Here is an 18,982-nt window from a genome sequence, read left to right as displayed (position 1 = left end):
CCCCACAAAACTATTTACACGGATGCCCAGTGCGCATGTTTGGGTAGTCATAGAACCTTGTTTGCCACAGGAGAAAAACTGGGAACAAACCAATGAGAACAAGAATTACTAAGTCGTGACGCTCTACCTACCTCTAATTTTAAGTCTCCAGGCTAGTGAGTGCTGGCTGTTTTGATCCGCCAGGCCGTCTTCTAAATGCCTTGTGTGTATAATGTGAGCTCGGTTACTGTTTAGCTGCTTTGGGGCCTGGAGGTCTTTGCACTCGGGCCCTGGGTGGGTGGGAGCAGCAGCACCTTGCAGTTGCCCTCACTGGGGAGGCAGAGGACGGAGGCCTGGCCGTCGGGGCTGACTCACACGCGCTGCCTGCTGCGGGGACGGCCCGTGCTGCTTGGAGTCCACTGGCCAACACTGAGCCCACAGCTCCACTGCACTGCAAGCAAGTCGGGGAGGGTGAGGAGCCTGTGGAAGGCTGATGGTTAGCGGCGCCTCTCTCCCAGGCCTCCCTTCTGGCCACCCAGTGTCCCTTTGCTTCCTTTCCCACCACGTGGAAGTTCTGGGCTCTTCACTGTAGATGGTCGTTGTCGTACTGTGCATTCGCCGCCCTGAGCTCAAAGCTGCTGCTGACATGTGGTGGTCTCTCGATTAGGACGAGTTGTGCCTGGTTGAAAGGCCCGTGAAGGACAAGGGCAATGGTCTGCCGCTGCCCGGGTGGCTGGGGGAAGCCCCGCTACGGAGAGGACACGCGGGAGACCCGGCAGCCGCTGCTCCATAGCAGTTCTGAGATTCCCCTGGGCAGACCCCGGGGAGCGCCCTCTGCCCCGAGGGACTCAGACCCTCACTCTGTTTCTGCAGGGGGTGGGGCCCCGTGTTCTCTGGGGTCCCTGCTCTGTCCTCGGAGTTCATCCTTTTCCGTTATGCTCCTTGGCCACATCTGCACTGGACGTTGGGGAATGCATCCTCCTGCACAGCTTTCCCAGCCCACTTCCTGTTTGCTGCAAATTGGGGGGGCCAGGGGCAGTTACAATTTTTAAAAATATATGTATTTTATTGAGGAGAAATTCGTGTAACATAAAATTAACCATTTTAGGGGGGCGGGGGGTATATGGGGACCTCATATATATTTTTTAAATTTATTGAATTATATCATTCATACATAAACATACAAAACAATAAGTGTATAATAGTTGTGATGGACCTCATATTTTTAAAATGTAACATTTAAAAAAAATAAAGGGGAAAATAAATAAAAAAGGGAAAAAAAAATTAACCATTTTAAAGTGTACGACTCAGCGGCATTTCGCACATTCACAGTGTTTTGTGAACACCCCTTCTATCTATAGCTCCAAAACCTTTTCATCGTCCCAAAAGGAAACCCCAGACTCATTAAGCTGTCTCTCCCTGTTCCCCCTTATCGCCAGGTCCTGGCAACCACCAATCTGTGTTTTATCTCAGTGGAACAAAGAATTGTTTAAAGTATCAAATAGTCACAGGCTTTTAAAGTCCAGTCTAGTTACTTGGCTGTCCGACCCCCTCACTTAGTGGGCTTCTATGCATTTTATTTCCATCAGATCTATGTGCAAGACTCTTTTCGAGACATAGTTCTCACACCTGCTGTTCTCTCCTCTCTCACCCGCATTCTTCTCTCTCTCCCTGGGGCGAGGCATGGGACTAAGTAGAGGCCATGCCGTTGATCTCATCTTCCCCCAGAGCCTGTATAATTCCTTGTCTTACTATCTGGATAAATCTTCGGATAGTTGGGAGGATTCATTTTGCCAGGCCCCAAGTTTCTAGATCATCTCTTTCGTTCTGACTTGCACCATCCAGTACCTTCCTGAGCTCATCTCTTTCTTGGAGTAGCTTGCTGTAGGCTCAGTGACACCTTACCTTTGAAGCTGAACACATAGTGCGTAAGCCTCTTCTGGCTCATTTGACGTGTCTAAGGCCAGCAGGCTGGGGTGGGGCTGGGAGAAGTCTCTGCTCCAGTGACTCAGGGACTCAGGCCAGTGGGAGCTTCTGATCCTTCCAACCAGAGAGAAGTAGGCAGCTGGAAGGTGGGCACTGGCCTTCAAAAGCTCCTACTGGTTCCGCTGGTTGGGTGGAACTGGCCACGTGGCACCACCCCGTGGCAGGAGCGCAGGGAAAGGGGGGTGCGCACAGGGGTTCTGGAAGAGCAGTAGCCGCCCCATTCCGTGGATGAAGAGTCCATCTTGTGTCAGAAGTGGATGCTCAGACTTGAGAAACTGGGTGAGTGACCCATAAAGCAGGATTCGCATTCAGGATGTCCAACTCCAGACCCACGCTCTTAACCACGAGACTATGGAAGTCTACACGGATGGGGTCACATGCACGTGGTATTGCGAATCCTGATTTTCCATTAAATAATACTTCTAGAAGGTATGTCCCTGACAGTGAATGTAACCTATACCCCCCCCCCCCACCTTCTTTCCTCTCTTTCCTTCCTTCTTCCCCTTCTGGTTGTAGAAAATACAATCATAGGACTTCACTGTATTTGAAATAATTCCATTTTGGTGGGTATTTAAATTGCTTCCTGCCTGACAATCTGATATTCTGTGATTGGCAGCTGAAACCATCTAATGAATTCACTGGTCCAGCTCTTGCTCAAGTGAAGGACAAAGTAAAGACATGTCCAGAGGCGGGTCATCCAGGGAATTGTCACCCACAGCTCCCCTCTCTGGAGCTGCTGGGGGAGGAGCTCCAGCGTCCAAGACAGAGGGGCCCCCCACCCCCAGGACAGCCTCCCTGGGCTCGGTAGGGAGCCGCCGGGGTAAGGCTGTACAGGGGCAGCCCCCGAGGCGCCCGCACTCGAGGAGGGGTGGGGCGGCGCGGGAGGAGGGAAGTGGACGTGGCTCGGGTCCTGCTTTCTCGGGTGACAGATAGATTTCTTGATGTTGCTAGAGAAAAGCCAAGTGTAAACATTGCCTCAACATTTTCAAGGATAATCACCAGGAGCCTAGAAAAAGAAAGAAAAACTTCCAACAAGTAAAGACGGGAACAAAGACAATTCAATACGCTTATCAAAGGGCAGGAAGTCACCGGACATTGTAAATCCTCACAGGGCCCACTGGATGGAATGGAGGAGAGTATGGGCCATGATGTGAATCATTGTCTATGAGGTGCAGAGGTGCCCAAAGATGTACTTACCAAATCCAATGGATGTGTCATGATGATGGGAACGAGTGTTGCTGGGGGGGGGGGGAGAGGTGGGGTGGGGGGGTGGGGTTGAATGGGACCTCACATATATATTTTTAATGTAATATTATTACAAAGTCAATAAAAAAAATTTAAAAAAAAAGAACATACTAAAAAATAATAATAAAATAAAATGTGGTATACACACACACACACACACACACACACACAAAAGGGCAGGAAGAGGGGAAGAAGGAAATAATAAGAAAACTTGGTAAAAAGATGAGACAAGATAAGACAGCTAGGGAAGCGGACTTGGCCCAGTGGTTAGGGCGTCCGTCTACCACATGGGAGGTCCGCGGTTCGGACCCCGGGCCTCCTTGACCCGTGTGGAGCTGGCCCACGCGCAGTGCTGATGCGCGCAAGGAGTGCCCTGCCACGCAGGGGTGTCCCCCGTGTAGGGGAGCCCCGCGCACAAGGAGTACGCCCTGTAAGCAGAGCCGCCCAGCGCGAAAGAAAGTGCAGCCTGCCCAGGAATGGTGCTGCCCACACGGAGAGCTGACACAACATGAAGAAATGCCGATTCCCAGTGCCACTGGCAACAACAGAAGCGGACAAAGAAGAACACGCAGCAAATGGACACAGAGAACAGACAACCGGGGTGGGGGGGAGGAAGGGGGAGAGAAATAAATAAATCTAAAAAGAAAAAAGATAAGATGGCTAGAATTAGTTCATATTTATCGTTAAGCATGGTGGATCACAACCGAGCGAGGTGTACTGACACTGAAATTGCCCATCCCTTGTTGTCTACCCTAGAGGGAAACTTTTGCCAGTGCCTGCCAGCTGTTATTTCCAAAATTCTCATCCTGGCTCACCCACCTCCTGGTGCATAGGCGCAAGTTTCTGAGATGTGCCCAGCATCGGGCCCTGGACGGCCGTGGGCACAGAGGAGGGGTGCCCGGGGACCCCTTGAGATGGAGCGTTGGCTTTGGCAAGGCCAAGGCCGTTGTCGCCCTTGCTAAGAGCCACTTCAGTCCCGGAGGTGACAACGCCAGGCTGAAGGGGGGGAGCGGTGGTTTGGGGAACGGCGCGTGTGGCCAGCCGAGTGGGGGGTTTGGCGGTGACAGGAGGACCAGCAGCAGGGCTTGGAGGTGGGGCCAAGGGCGGTTTCTTGAAGGGCCCCCTGAGCTGCCCGGTGGGATGCCAGAGGGCAGGGAGTGGCGGGAGATGCAGCCCGGAGAGAGGAGGTGCCCGGGAGGGCGGAGCGAGCAGGCCGGGGCCTGGCGGGGCAGGTGGCAGCTGACGGCGGGTGTGGCCACGGCAGGGGTTGGGGCGGGCAGGCCCGGGGCTGCCCCCGCCAAGGAGGTGGGACGGCAGAGCCCCACAGAGACCCTGTCTGCTCACTCTCTGTTCAGGGAATCCCCCCACTTCCCACCCCACCCCACCTGGGATGAGCTGCGGCAGCGCTGTGGAAGTGTCTAGAAGGAAGCCTGAGTTAGGGAATCATACAAGTTCCAACACACAGGGCCCTGCTGGGCGGCAGTGGGGCTGCCCGGGCGGCGGATCTCGGCCAGGCCGGGTGCTGGGGGCCCCCCCGGGTGGACACCTGAGTCGGTGGGCACTGGGAGCTGCGTGGGCCAGGGGCGAGGGACGCAGGGGGTCCCCAGCCCCGGCCGGCATGCCACACCCCTGGGCCCTGCCCCGCGCTCTCTTTCCAGGGCAGGCTCCAGAGTGGACGCGGCTTTCTCTCTCCTTGCGGAGTTCAAAGGCGTTTCCCTCGAACTGGTCCCTGGCCCCTGACCTCAGGGCTCCCCCACCCCGCTCCAGACGGCGGTTTCCACGGGGGCAAGGCCGCCTTGACCTGGAAGAAGATCCTTCACCATCCTCAAAGCCAGAAGCCGTGCCACTCAAGCTCATTCATTCACTGTTGGTTCATTCATTCGTTGGTCCATTTGTTCATTCATTCGTTGGCTCTTTTGTCCGTTCTTTGGTTCAGCACTGGTTCCTTTTTTTTTTTTCTAAGATTTTTTTCCCTCTCCCCTTCCCCCACCAGTTGTCTACTCTCTGTGTCCATTTGTTGTGTGTTCTTCTGAGTACACTTTGTGTTCTTGTCAGTGGCACCAGGAATGTGTTTCTTTTCGTTGGGTCATCTTGCTGCATCAGCTCTCCATGTGTGCGGCGCCATTCCTGGGCAGGCTGCACTTCCTTTCATGCTGGGCGGCTCTCCTTACAGGGTGCACTCCTTGTGCGTGGGGCTCCCCTACACGGGGACACCCCTGCATGGCAGGGCACTCCTTGTGCGCATCAGCACTGCGCGTGGGCCAGCAGCACACGGGTCAAGGAGGCCCGGGGTTTGAACTGTGGACCTCCCATGTGGCAGACGGACGCCCTAACCATTGGGCCAAGTCCGCTTCCTGCACTTGATCCTTGAGGGCTGCAGGGCCCAGGGCACGGGGCGTCCCCTGCAGGGAGGGAAGCAGCCCCCTCCCCGCCCAGGCCTTAGCTGAATCCTGAGGCCGAGGCAGGGAAGGACAGTGGTGTGGTGGACGTGAAGTGCAGTCCGGGGTACAGGCGGGGTGGGGGCAGAGGGGCAGGGAGGGCCTGGAGAGGACGCCCTGGCTGCGCTGGGCAAAGTGCCAGGGGCCCGCGGGGGAGGCAGGGGTGGAGGGTCGGGGTTGAAGGGGCCGCAGCGGGATCAGCGATGAGCCCGGGGGGCCGTGGGCTGGAGCTCGAGGCCCAGGCTGGCCCCGGGCCGGGGGTCCCACCCAGACGGGGAAGACGGGGCGCTCGGGGGTGGGAGGCCCACGGCACGGCTCCGTGCCTCCCATCCCCCTTCAGGGGCCCACACAGGCCCAAGGGTGGGTTCTGGCTGTGGCTCCCCAACCCTGGTGGCCACTCCGGGACCCCCACACCCGACCTCTACCCCTCCTGCTCCCTCAGCTCCACCCGGGGAGCACGGGTGCATGGCTCGGTTGGGGGGGCACCCCAGGACCTTGCTCACGCCCAGCCCCCCACAGGCCACCGTCCAGGCTCCCCGCACCCCGGGGGGCTGCTCGGGGCACAGCGGCCGTCAGGGGCCGCTGTGTGGGCAGCGCCTCTTGCTCTGAGCCCCCTTCGCCCCTCAGACCTGACCCCCTCCCTGCAGGTGCCTTCCGGGTCCTTCTGGCCTGCGCCCTCCCCAGCAAAGCTCCACCCCCGCCCCCGCCAGGGTCCTGGCTGCTGGGGGCCATGAGGGTCACGCTGCTCCGTGCGTGGGGCCGGGAGCGGCGCCTCCGTGCGTCTCCGGCTTGCTCTGGGCCTCTCGAGAAGCCGGCATGAGGCCTAGGCCCGCGTGAGCCACGCTTCCCTGGGAGGGCACTGAGGGGGGCTGCAGGGGTGAGTCGTGTGCCCCCAAGGGGCACCCCTGTGTGCCAACCCCGTGCCGTGGAACGGCCGCAGTGGGAGGCGAGGCCTTAGAAGAGGCCTGGAGGCAGGAGGAGGCCGCGGGCATCTGGGGGGCCCTGACCTGACGCAGCCGGTGTCCTCAGAAAGGAGGGGACAGGGTGGGAAGGCCCGCAGGCCACGAGCAGGGCAGGCGGAGTGGAGCTGCAGCCCCAGGCCCGAGTCGGCCGCCCCCAGGGCCTGCCTCCGGCCGGGGCATCGGGCCACCCAGGTGCGGCCATGGGGCTACCGGGATGCGGCCATCAGGCCACTGGGGCGCGGTCACTGGGCCTCGGCCGGGCTGCCTCCCATCTCGGGCTCTCTGGGGCTTGGGGTGTGCCCGACCCGGGCCAGAGGCGGCACTTGTCCTGGGTGGCCTCAGAACCCCTTCCAGGTGGTCCTGGGGTGCCCCTCAGAAGCTTGTGCCCCCCCAGAGAGAGGAGCCCCAGGTGCCGCCGGCTCCTCCCCAGACACGCAGGGAACCCCTGGTCCTTCCCAGGTGGCGCCTTAGAGCCCCCGAGAGGCTCGGCTAGGCGGGCGCTGGGCCTGCGCCCCGGAGGGCAGCCTCGGGGGTGCCTGCCCCCCACGCCCGCCCTGTCCCAGTGCCCGAGGGGCAGCCCGCGGGCCCGCAGCTCCGCCCGCTGCCCGTCTAGACGGGTGCCGGGCCAGGCGGCGCAGTCGGCGGCCGCGCGCCCCCGCGGCCCAGCCTTTGTCCGGCGGCCACGGCGCCGGTTGCCCGGCACCCGGCTTGTTTTTCCCAGGCCTGGCCGGGCCGGCCGAGGCGCCGGAGCCATGGCAACGGCACAGGCCACCTGTCCTGCCCGAGCCTGTCCCTTCTTTCCGCCCACTGGCTTTCCCGGCTCTGCCGCCCCCCAGGGGCGCTGGCTCTGCCCCAGCTGGGCCCGGGGCAGCACGGGCCTTGGCTGTCCTCGTCCCCGCCTGCCCGGGACCTCAGCCCGGGCGGGTCTGGAGAGAGCCAAGGGGGATGGCGCCCCGGGCCCCCCAGCTGCAGGGCCTGTGGACCATGGGCACGGGGGAGGGGTCCCTTCCCTCCAGACGCTCGCAGGGGCCGGGGCAGGGAGGCGGCCAGCTCCGAGGCACGCTTTCTGACGAGTGGCCCAATACGGAGCAGGCTGTCCTGGAGGTGGTAAGCTCCCTGTCTCGTGTGGCATGCAAGGGAGGACGACTGGGGCTGCTTTACGAGAGCTGTTGTTGGGGGGGGGGAAATAAAGCGACTGAGTGAATGAGGAAGTGAAGAGATCGTCGTTGTTCTTCCACTCACTCTGCAAATGCCAAAGGTGCCCGCCCTGTCCGAGACCCGTGGTCGGGGGGCTGAGCACGGGTGGGGGGTGCAGGCGTGGTCTCTGCCGCTGTGGGACAGGAGGGTGTGGGGGAGACGGCAAGAGCCGAGAGGGGCCACAGAGTTATGGTCCACGCCCCACTCCATGGGTGGGGAAACTGAGGCAGAGCCTGATGACTCCCCTGAGCTTCGGGGTCCACGGTCGTCTAAGGCACAAAGGACAGACTCCCTTCCAGACTTGGGGGACCGATTCAGGAAAAGCTCCCCGAACGAGGCTGCTGGGAAGCGGGGCCGCGCAGTGGTCCAGCGAGCAGCCCCCCCAGGCTGGGCGGGGGGCACCGTGGCCTGGGGCCGACTCCGGCGCTCTGGCTTCAAGGGGCTGCAGGGCTGGCCCCTTGCCCCCCGGGGTCCCCAGCGCCTCACCCCAAAGCAGCGGCGTCAAGCCGCGGGCTCGCGGCTGTGCCCTCGGGTTCTCGGTGTCAGGGCGGGGAAGGGGCACAGGCGGGTGACTGCCCGGGTCGGGGGGCTCGGCTGGAAGGGCCGGGGCTGGGGGCCCACTTCCGGCGGCCTCTTTGGGCCCGGGTCTGGGGCCTGGACACTGGGCATGCCCGCCGGGGGCCTCCGAGGGGCTCGGTCCCCGCCCAGCAGGGAGGTCTTGGGGTGACTGAGCGCCCACAGTGGAAGCGAGTGGCCGTTTGCGACCCGCCCTGGGCGTCTCCCAGCAGCCCCTGCCCTGCTCTGGAGTTGAAGCAGCCACAAGCCTGCCCGGATTCTAGACCTGCCCGTTTTTAAAAGTGCCGCGGGCTGCGGGTTCCGAGCCTCCAAAGCTCCCTCTTTCCAGATGCTCCCGCCTGCCAAGCTTGTGCGCGAGGCTCACACCAGAACCTCCCACCAACTCCTGCCTCAGCCGCACTCCTGCCCACCTGTGCGCCGTTGGCGATGAGCTTTGCTTATGAACAGCGGGGCCAGCCATGGGCGTGTGCCCCGGCCTTGCAGCCAGGCATGTGTTGGCACACAGCTGCTCTTTGGTTCTCAGAGCCACCCTGTGAGGCGTTTCAGAGAAGAGGGCATCTCACCTGGGGCTCTGCAGATTGAGTAGGAGTTCTCCAGGCAGACAGGGCTGGGGAAAATTTTGGTGCGTTTGCACATAACTAGAGCCAAGTGGGGTTGGAGGACAGAGTTTGCTTGTTTTGGGCGAGGGGTTTTGCAGAGGGCAAGTGCCCTGAGCAGACCTGTGTTTTGGGGAGAATGCCTGTGGCTTCCCGCGTGGAGACGGGAAACCAGCCCGCAGGAGCCGGCGCTGTGCTGCCTGTGGGCCCCCGTGTCGCCTCCTCTTCTACCGGGCTGCGCGCGTCCCGTCAGCCACTCTCCGGGTGAGCATGGTTGGCTTGTTTTGCAGACGAGAGGACTGAAGCTTCCAGAGCCTTCTGGAACGAGAGCTGGGCGGGCAGCCTCAGGGGGTTGCTGGGAGCGCCTCGTCTCCCCGCCCCTCCTCCTGCAGAATCTGCCCCGGGCAGGGTGGGAGGCTCCCCCGGTTGTCCCGCTGCCCCGGCCCCTCTCGGCTCTGATCGCGGGGCCGCTGAGCCCCTGGTTGACATCCGGGGCAGCAGGGGCATGTGCTCGTTTGTCCAGTGTCCCTCGTGCCCCTCTGGGGGGAGGCGGGGGAGGGGCCCTGGGCCAGGAGGAAACTGAGGCGCAGGGGGCGGGGCTCGGCGCACCCCGCTTCCCTCCACGAACCCCCTGCCGGCCCCGGCTGGCTGGCCCCGCGCAGTGCCACGCGGCCGGCCGGGTCGAGCCCTGCCCGGCCACCCTGGGACGCCGCGCCCGCCGCCGCTCGCAGGCCCGGAGGCCTCTGGGAGGCCCGGGGGAGGCTTGCGCCACTCCCACTCCCACTCCCGGGGCTCGGGCGCCTTTCCGGAATGGCTTCCTGATGAGGTAATGCAGCCCGCGCGGGGAGGAGCCCACCGGGAAGCGGAGCTGGCCCGGCCCCAGCGCGGCTGGAAGATGGCTGCCGCGCCTGCTTGTCCTGCCGGCCGGACGCCCGGGGCGGGGGGGGCCGGGGGAGCCGGAGCGGGCGCTGGACTCCAGGCCTGGGGCGGCCATGGACATGCTCACCCAGGCCCTGGCCCTGCCTCCAGCCCCTCAGGCTGACCCTGAGAGCCCCCACCTCTGTGGCCTGGTCGTCACCCCAGAGGCCCAGAGAGGGTGCGCCGTGCTCGGAGTTGCACAGCAGGCAGGCCGCAGAGCAGGCCTGGGCGATCCGGGCCCTTCCCATGGGCCCCCGGGAGCCGGGGAGGCCTGCGCAGGCGGGCACCCGGCCTGGGAATGACGCGAGGGGCTTGCTGCGACCTGCCGAGCGGCGTTTTCCTGGAACATGAGTCTTTCGCAGCCACGGAGCCAAGAGCTCCAAGGCCACCCGCCTGTGCCAGGGCCAGGCAGGAACAGCGCGGAGGAGAGAAGCCGCCGCGCCCCGCTGGGGCCTGCGCTGCGCGTGAGGCCGCGCCACCCGCTGCCCCGGCGTCCACAGCCCGGCCACCTTTCCCTTCCCTCGGGGCTCCCCGCCAGGCCCCTCATCAGGCGGGGACCGAGGAGGGAAGTGTCCCAAAGGGTGACTCACCCCCTCGCCCACGCGCCCCTCCCCCGCCAGGCCTGGCCGAGTGGCCCCCGGGGCCCGGGGCCTCGTGACGCAGCAGGCCCTGCCTCCGGGGTGGAGAGGCCCCGGGGACGGGTGCCAGCCCCCCGGCGGTGGCCGCGCAGCCCTGGGAGCCAGGGGCCGTGATGAGGCTGTTTCCCACCGCCACCCCACGTGGGCCTTCCCGGGGGCTTCCTGCGGTGGGGGGGGTCTTCTCTCCCCCCCGGGACCACCGAACAGGACGGAGCCGGCCTGCTGCTCCCGGGACCCCGTGGAGCGGGGTGGGGGGCCCATCTCGACCCTGCCTGGAAGCTGTTGTGCAACGTGGCCTGCTCCCTGCCCCTGGCTGGGCCTCAACTTCCCCATCTGCAGACGGGCGGGGCGGGAAGGGGCCTCCACGGGGACCCCGGGAGCCCCCCACAGGCCGGCAGCTGCCGCGGGAGCCGCTTCGCCCCGGGCCCCGGCGCTGGAGGAGACGCCGCGCGCGCTGGCAGAGGGGCCCGAGCCACCCGCCCGGGGCTCCTGCGGGGACGGCGGGGCAGGGCGCCCCGGCACGGACGTGGCCGCTCTGCTGCCCCCTGGTGGCGCCGGTGACGCACGGCAGCGCAGCGGAGGCCCTGGCGCCCACCAGGCCAGGGCGCCCACGCCGCCCCCGGCCGCCTCTCTCTGCTTGAACGCGGAGCCCCGGGGGAGGCTCGGGCCGGGCCAGGCCTGCACCCGCTGACCCGACACCGCGACGGGGGGCTCGCGTGCTGTCTCAGGGCCGGGGCTCGGGCCTGGCCCGGGTTTCTCTCACCTTCAGGGAAGCCAGGCCCCCCCGGCGCACCTGCCAGGACCTCCCTGGGTGCAGAATCGGGGGCTCCCCCAGATAGCAGGGGGAGCCTCCCCCCACTTGACAGATTTGTACATTGAGCCTCTGAGAGGGGCGGGGACTTTGTGGAGCCCCTCCCCTCTGGGCCTCGGTTTCCTGTGGCTGGCAAGTGGGACCGTCAGTGGGGCAGGAATGGGGGGGTCAGTGGGGGAGGTTATGCAGCCATCAGATGGCGTTATTGAGCCCTCACTGGGAGCCTTGGCTAAGAGGATCACCCACATTATTCCACTGAATCTTCCTATCTGCCCACAGAGCAGAGGAATGATCGTTATCGCCATTTTACAGAAGAAGAGACTGAGGTTCAGGGAGGTCCAGTAACTTGGACAGGGTTAAGGATAAGTGGTAGGGCTGGCGTGTGGAGCAGGCGCAGCGCTGATGCGCGCAAGGAGTGCCCTGCCACGCAGGGGTGTCCCCGCATAGGGGAGCCCCACGCGCAAGGAGTGCACCCCGTAAGGAGAGCCGCCCAGTGCGAAAGAAAGTGCAGCCTGCCCAGGAATGGCGCCGCCCACGACAACAGAAGCGGACAAAGAAACAAGACGCAGCAAATAGACACAGAGAACAGACAACCGGGGGGGGGGTATTAAATAAATAAAATAAATCTTAAAAAAAAAAAAGTGGTAGGGTTGGGATTTGAACCTCTGAACCTGGGGAACATGATTCTTGGGCTCATGCTCTTTGCCCCTGCCTTGTTCTCCTTCTATATTAGGAAGAAGAAAGAAGGAAGAAAAAGATGCGAGGAGGAAAACGGCAGCAGGGGTGGGAGCTGGGAACGAGGAACCGCGGGGGAAGGAGCACCATCAAGGCACAGCTGAACAAATGCGCCCGGCGGGAGGCGGCCCCGGTGGAGAGGAGGGAGCACTGCGGGGAGCCCCTCTGGGCCCGGCCAGGCAGGCGCTGAGCGAGGGGTAGCCCTGGAGCGCTCCTTCCCCTCTGCCGGCCCCGGGACTGGAGCTGGAGGGCAGGGGCTGGGCGGGAGGAGGGCACGGGGGACAGCGCCCCCCTTTCCAGGGAAGAGCAGGGCGAGAATGGCCCGAAGGCCCCAGAGTCAGCGCTGAGGATTTGCAGCGTAATTCTCGGGATTCTGAGTCACTGAAAAGGACAAATCGCTCATGAAGAAACTGGAAACCAGGGGAAGCTGAGCTCCAGCTCAGAGAGACCCCCAGCCCCCGGGCAGACCCTGCCTGTCCCCCAGCCCCACGCTCAGCGGCGAGAATGCCTTTTCCCAGGCCACCCAGAGCCTCCCCACCCAGGGCAGCCCCCCCAAATGACAAGACCCCCACCTGCGCCCCCACACCCAGGCCCGGCTCAGACTAGTGCCCTGAAGAGTTTACAGAGCAAATGCCGGGGGGAGGCGAGCCCCCACGGGCACGCACCGGACCCCAGCCCCGGCTGCAGCCCCCACCTGCCGCGGCCGTCTCCCCCACCGCTTCGCTCTCCTCTTAGTGGTACGGAAATGGCAGCTTGGCCGCGCAGGGCGGCGCGCGCGTGCGGGCGTGTGAGCGTGTGCGCGTGTGGGCTCGAACACGGTGTGGGCGTGAGTGTGCGTGATTCGTGGAGTGTGCCCCTGTCTGCGCGGGTGTGTGAGCGTGCGGGCGTGTGCAGGGTGGGCCGTTGGCACTTTCCGTGGCAGTGGGGCCATGGCATCCACAGACACCCCTCCTCCGCTCTGCCTCTTGGGCTGGGTGCCCGGGGGGGGGGGGTGGGGGGACCCGTGGGGGCAGCTGGGGTGCCCGATGGGGACAACGGGGGCAGGCGATTCTTGGGTGGAGCCAGGAGGGGCGGGGACCCCTGTGGGAAAAGAGAACGGGTTGGAGTAAGGGTGGGGTGAAGGCAGAACAGGGCGCTTGGAGGGAAAGGGCGATCGGGGGGCGGGGAGGCGAGGGGGGCTCTGGGCAGCGCCCCTCCCAGCCCTGGGGGACAGAGCTCAGCACAGGGCCCAAGGCCTGGCGCCCCCCATGTGCTTCCTCCGTGACTCTTCAGTTCCCCGGGGGCGCAGGCTGGCCTCGGCCCTGCCCGGGTTTCCTCGGGCCGCGCTGTCGCTGCTGGGGACACTTCCGGGGGCGCGTTCCCTGGCGTGGGCTCGGTACCCCCCGAGGCTGCGATGGAGGTGTCGGCCACGCCGGACCCGCTTCCACGCCCGCTCGGGGTGGCCCAGGGCACGGGGTCCGGTGGCTGCTGGCCGCCCTGGGGGCCCCGGACCCAGCCGGCAAGAGAAGCCCACAGCCCAGGCGCAGAAGGAGATCCCCTGGCCGCGCGGGCTCCGGCCCGCTGGGAGGTCACCCGGTCCAGCCTGTGCCCGGGGCGGGGACCCCACCGGGTGGCAGCGCAGGAGGCCGGGCTGCCTGGCCCACCGACCAAGACCGGCCAGCACTTGGGGAGGGGCCTGACCCCGCCACAGGGGTCCCCAGGGCGGAGGGAGAGCTGACAGAGTCCAGACATCCAGAGGCAAGCGCAGGGCCGTGGGAGGCCAGGAGGACACGCAGACGTGGGGCTAATCACAGCCAACCCGAACCAGCGCCCACTGTGGCCGGCAGGATTGTCCAATTTCTTTCCGTCCCCCGAATGACTTAAAACCAGTCGCCGTTTTGCTTGATGTCAACTTGAAAGACAATTAAGAGGGTTCCTGGAGCTCGCCAGCTATTGCCACCACGGGGGTCCCAACTTCTCCCATTGTGCTTCTCCTTCGCCTGAATTAACACCACCGTCCACCTCTGAACACTTCCCACGGCTGCGGCTTGTGGAGAAGACTTTGCCACTTTAAAATCGGCCTCCAGGACTCGTGGCTCGTTAAAGCTTCTGCTGACCCAGTCCAGGGCCCCTGGAAATGAGTGCACGCGGCTGGTCCTCGACGTTTTTCTTCAGGAGACTTGCTTCTTGTGAAATCTTCTTAACTCCTTTTCCTCTTCCGATCCCACCACGTAACACTCTAAACCCTGCTGCCCCTCTCCTTGGAAATGGAAGGCTTGCAGAGCTTTTTTTTTTTAAGATTTATTTTTTATTTGTTTCTCTCCCCCCCCCCCAGTTGTCTGCTCTCTGTGTCCATTCACTGTGTGTTCTTCTGTGACCGCTTCTATCCTTATCAGCCGCACCAGGAATCTGTGTCTCTTTTTGTTGCATCATCTTGTTGTGTCAGCTCTCCGTGTGTGCAGCCCCACTCCTGGGCAGGCTGCGCTTTCTTTTGCGCTGGGCGGCTCTCCTTACGGGGTGCACTCCTTGTGCATGGGGCTCCCCTACGCGGGGACACACTTGCGTGGCAGGCACTCCTTGCGCGCATCAGCACTGTGCGTGGGCCAGCTCCACACAGGTCAGGAGGCTGCAGGTTTGAACCGCGGACCTCCCATGTGGCAGGCGGAGGCTCTAGGATTGCAGAGCATTAACCTCCGAACCAAGGATGCCTAGAAAGGGTTTAAACGAAACCCCCTCTCAAAATCCTCATTTGATTTTGTTTGTTGATGGCTCCTGTCTCGAAGCTGAACAGGGAATTTTCCAGACAGGATATGCTACAACATCTCAATTTGAACCAGTAGAACATGGAAATCTGCCTGCTTTAAAATCTGCTCCACACGCAGAACTTTTTGCTGTAAGTCGAGCCTGCCATGTCGCACGGGGGAGACCTGCCAACACAGACACTGACGGCAGGTGTGCTTTTGAGGTAGTTGGTGGTTTTGGAATGTAGTGAAGACAAAGAGGGCTTTTGCCCTCATCAGACACTCCCATTAAAAATGGCCATCAAGTAGTTGAACTTTTAAATACTTTATTTTGTTTTTTAAAGATTTATTTATTTCTCTCCCCTTCCCCCCAGTTGTCTGTTCTCTGTGTCTATTTGCTGCGTGTTTTTCTTTGTCCACTTCTGTTGTTGCCAGCTGCACAGGAATCTGTACTTCTTTTCATTGCGTCATCTTGTTGTGTCAGCTCTCTGTGTGTGCGGCGCCATTCCTGGGCAGGCTGCACTTTCTTTCGCGCTGGGCGGCTCTCCTTATGGGGCGCACTCCTTGTGCATGGGGCTCCCCTACGCAGGGACACTTCTTGCGCGCATCAGCACTGCTCATGGGCCAGCTGCACACGGGTCAAGGAGGCCCGGGGTTTGAACCGTGGACCTCCCATGTGGTAGACGGACGCCCTAACCACTGGGCCAAGTCTGCTTCCCTTAAATACTTTAAAAGCACACACGCACACACACACACACACACAAGCTGGAATGAAAACTGAAGCCCATACCAGTGGGACTGATCCCGAATAGCAAGGAAATGTCTGGGCTGATCTCTACGCTAAAGCCGCGGCCACGAGGCCCACTTCCCTTGAATCACTGTGTTGTGCTGGGTAAAGCCCCTCTGCCCCCAACTCCTACTCTTGAACTTTCTAAGGCCCAATTTGAACTTCGGATTTGGACAAACAACATTAGCGACATCGGGGTTGCCTGCTAACCCTGATAATAAACTCTGGAGTGCCTGGATGGCGCCTGGTTCTTCCTGAGCCGGCAGAACTCCTCTTCTCTGGGTTTTGCATACCACCTCCCTCCATGGCGCTGATACGACTATTCAGGTCATGTCCAGGCCTCGGTGGGAAAATCCTGAAAGACAAAGCTCAGGAAATTTACAGCCAGTGCTATACTTGCCAAAGTCCCAGCCCAGGAGCAGTAAATTTGCCGTGGCTGAGAACGCCTCCTCTAGCTTGACTAGCTGTCGGGCCTCCCCTCCGAGGAGATGCCAGCTGACCCCTCAGGAGTTGTCACTGGACCTGAGCTTCAGCACCACCCGTCTGAGAATCCTGCTTTAGGTCAGTCTACCTTAATTCAATACTGCAAAAGATGAATGAAATGTTGTCAGGCTCCTTCCCGACAGCTACAAGAGGCGTGTTGAGACCCTCCTGGTAACGGTCACTTTTTCTACGATGTGGCCCAGAAAGACTGGGTATATCGGAAAAGACACCAGAGGAAATTTGTCCTTGAACTGCACTGGGAGGGACCAGGTCAGGTCCTCCTTGCTCCTTACACAGCAGCCGAATTAAAGTGCGCTGACCGCCGGGGCCACGTTCCCCAGCTCAAGCAGCCTCCTCCGCACCTGCCCCAGGGAGGACTGCAGGTTCAAACTCATCAGGACCAGCTGGTCCCGGAAGCTGATGACCTCACAGGTGGACAGACCTCCCGGAGCAGGGATCAAGAGCAAGACGGAAGCCCCATGCTGGACCAGCCCTGGTTTGACACTCGCCGCTTTTATGAGTACTTCCTGTGTTGTAGGTCTCCTCCCCGTGGGGCTACACGTGCTACCCGAGGCGCGGCCACGCTGGTTTCTCCTTCGGCCCTGCTCACGCACGAGTCTGGCCGTTCATCCGACGCACAACCTGTGCAGGACTTGAGGTCAGCAGCCCGTCTTTCCAACTGTTGGGTTCGTCACCATTCCAGTGACACAAAACCATTAGAACTTTTACTCCTACTAGAAAATTATCCCTTTTGGTATCAGCCTTTTGGTACGTGGATCGCCGATTTAGAGGGCTCCTCTGGTTTTTACAATAAATCCTTCGTCCTCTTTCCTTTTCAAGAGCCCGATATTAGGTATCCCTGAGGCACTCGGAGCACCCTAACCGGTAGCACATTTTTAGGACAGTTAGCCCAACTACGCAGTGTGAACGTACCCCTGACTTCAGGGGACTCGAGTCGCAAGCGTGACTGCGGGAAAGCAGCCCATGTCTTGCTCTGCAGTCTCTCAGCCGCGTTCCCACATTCTGGGAAACCATGCACCCCTTTAGCAAGCCCTTTCTCAGCCTTTAATTATGCAGCAGGATGTGCTTTGGCCTAAAAGTCTGCCCTTCAATTTGTCCCGATTTTGACTCAAATAAAAATCTATCCTTATCTTTGAGAGGAAGCGGATTGTATTTTTGTTGTGGACACCAACTACCCCTCAGTTGGCAAGGGCTTTGTGGATTAAGAGATCTAGTTCCAAATCTCCAATTTTTAAAGACTCTAAACTCTAGCCGAGGTTTAAATCTAGAGTCTTTGTTTCACTGGCTTAAAAGTAATACTCACCCCTTCTCTGATGGAACTTCTGGTCTCCACTCCTTCGTTAGGGAAATTTCCCTAGTTTAGGAATTTCTGAACAGGAGAGAGCCATTAGAAACATACCCAAACCTGTAAAACTGTCTTTTAATTCCACAACTAGAATTCAAGGGCTTCAGACGGAAGTAAACAGTTTAGTTAAAATGATAATGCAACACAGAGGCCCACTAGATCTATTAACAACAACCCAAAGTGGCACTTGTGCTTTAATACATGAACATTGTTTCTTTCACACAAATTCCTTGGGAATCATAGAAACTGATATCAATCAAATTAAAAACCAACTAAAGGTATTCCACTGCCTTGGAGAAACCCATGTATTTACTGATTTGTTTCCAGGAATGGGAAACTGGTTTAATGGATCCATAGGAGACTTTTTAAGGAATATATTAGGGTGAATCTTTTTTTCTTTCTTTTTTTTTTAAGGTTCCGGGCCTGGGGATTGAACCCGGGTCCTCCCATGTGGGAAGCAGGCACTCAACCACCAGGCCACACCAGCTCCTCTAGGGTGACTCATTTTATTGGTCAGGTCATGTGTATGACTCCCTGGCATTTTTGTCACTCTAATGACCAAACGCTCGCCTGTCATACAGTGTCAGCTCATCCTGAGAACGCCAGAACAAGCAGAACCTGCGTGTGTGACTAAGATGCAAGCCCGAGGACACAAACGCGGAGGCCTGATGCTCCTCAGATGCCGGTCTACTCTCTTGGAAAATGTCCAAATTCCCTGGATAACGTTAATCCTTCTCTTGAAAACTTTAAAGCTAAAATGCCGCAGCTGAAGTCAGAAAAGAACCAATGCAATGTCCAACAAAGGAATCTACTAGCAAGACTGAATCTGTGAACAAGCCTGACAAGAGGCTGCGCTGAAGCTCTGGGTTTGAGAATGGTCACATCGCAGTAAAAAGGAGGAAGACCAAAAGGGCGACGTTTTAAAGAAATTGGCCTTCATGTTTAAACTTAATTTGAGCTTTTCTGAGAAACTGGGAACTTCCAAGAGGGACAGTTTTGGAAAAGCTGACTGGGCACTTTCCAAGCTGACTTTGCTAGAAAAACACCTAAGCAGAAAAGACTAAGCTTAAAACTAACCTATAGATTGAAACTTTGTAATTTAATGAACCAATCAGAAACGAGTCACTCCCTCCGTCGGTTGACTGAGTGATAGCCCATGACTGCCGCTTCTCTTCTGTGAACCTGTGAGTGGTGCACATAGGCGACCAAAATTCTAAGTCAGAGAGCTCCGCTGTTTGGAGACGAGACCCCCTGTTTACAAACAGATGCTTCTCAGTAAACCCTTTTTTTTTTTTAAGATGTATTTTTTATTTATTTCTCTCCCCTTCCCCCGCTCCCAGTTATCTGTTCTCTGCCCATTCTCTGTGTGTTCTTCTGTGACCGCTTCTATCCTTATCAGCGGCACCAGGAATCTGTTTCTTTTGGTTGCGTCATCTTGTTGTGTCAGCTCTCCCTTGTGCGGCGCCATTCCTGGGCAGGCTGCACTTTCTTTCGCGCTGGGTGGCTCTCCTTACGGGGCGCACTCCTTGTGCATGGGGCTCCCCT

General features: G+C 60.2%; 1 long non-coding RNA gene across 1 annotated transcript in view; it reads left to right on the top strand.

The window, feature by feature from the left end:
* LOC131280669 (uncharacterized) overlaps nucleotides 1–18,734 on the top strand; it is a 34,474-nt gene extending 15,740 nt beyond the window's left edge. The window contains exon 2 of the long non-coding RNA XR_009188391.1: nucleotides 17,852–18,734. This is a non-coding gene — a long non-coding RNA (uncharacterized lncRNA). The remainder of the gene's footprint in view (nucleotides 1–17,851) is intronic.
* Nucleotides 18,735–18,982: the final 248 nt, after the last annotated feature.

This window comes from Dasypus novemcinctus, chromosome 12 (genome assembly GCF_030445035.2).
Source record: "Dasypus novemcinctus isolate mDasNov1 chromosome 12, mDasNov1.1.hap2, whole genome shotgun sequence".
NCBI lineage: Eukaryota > Metazoa > Chordata > Mammalia > Cingulata > Dasypodidae > Dasypus > Dasypus novemcinctus.
This window is presented reverse-complemented; position numbering and strand designations above follow the sequence as displayed.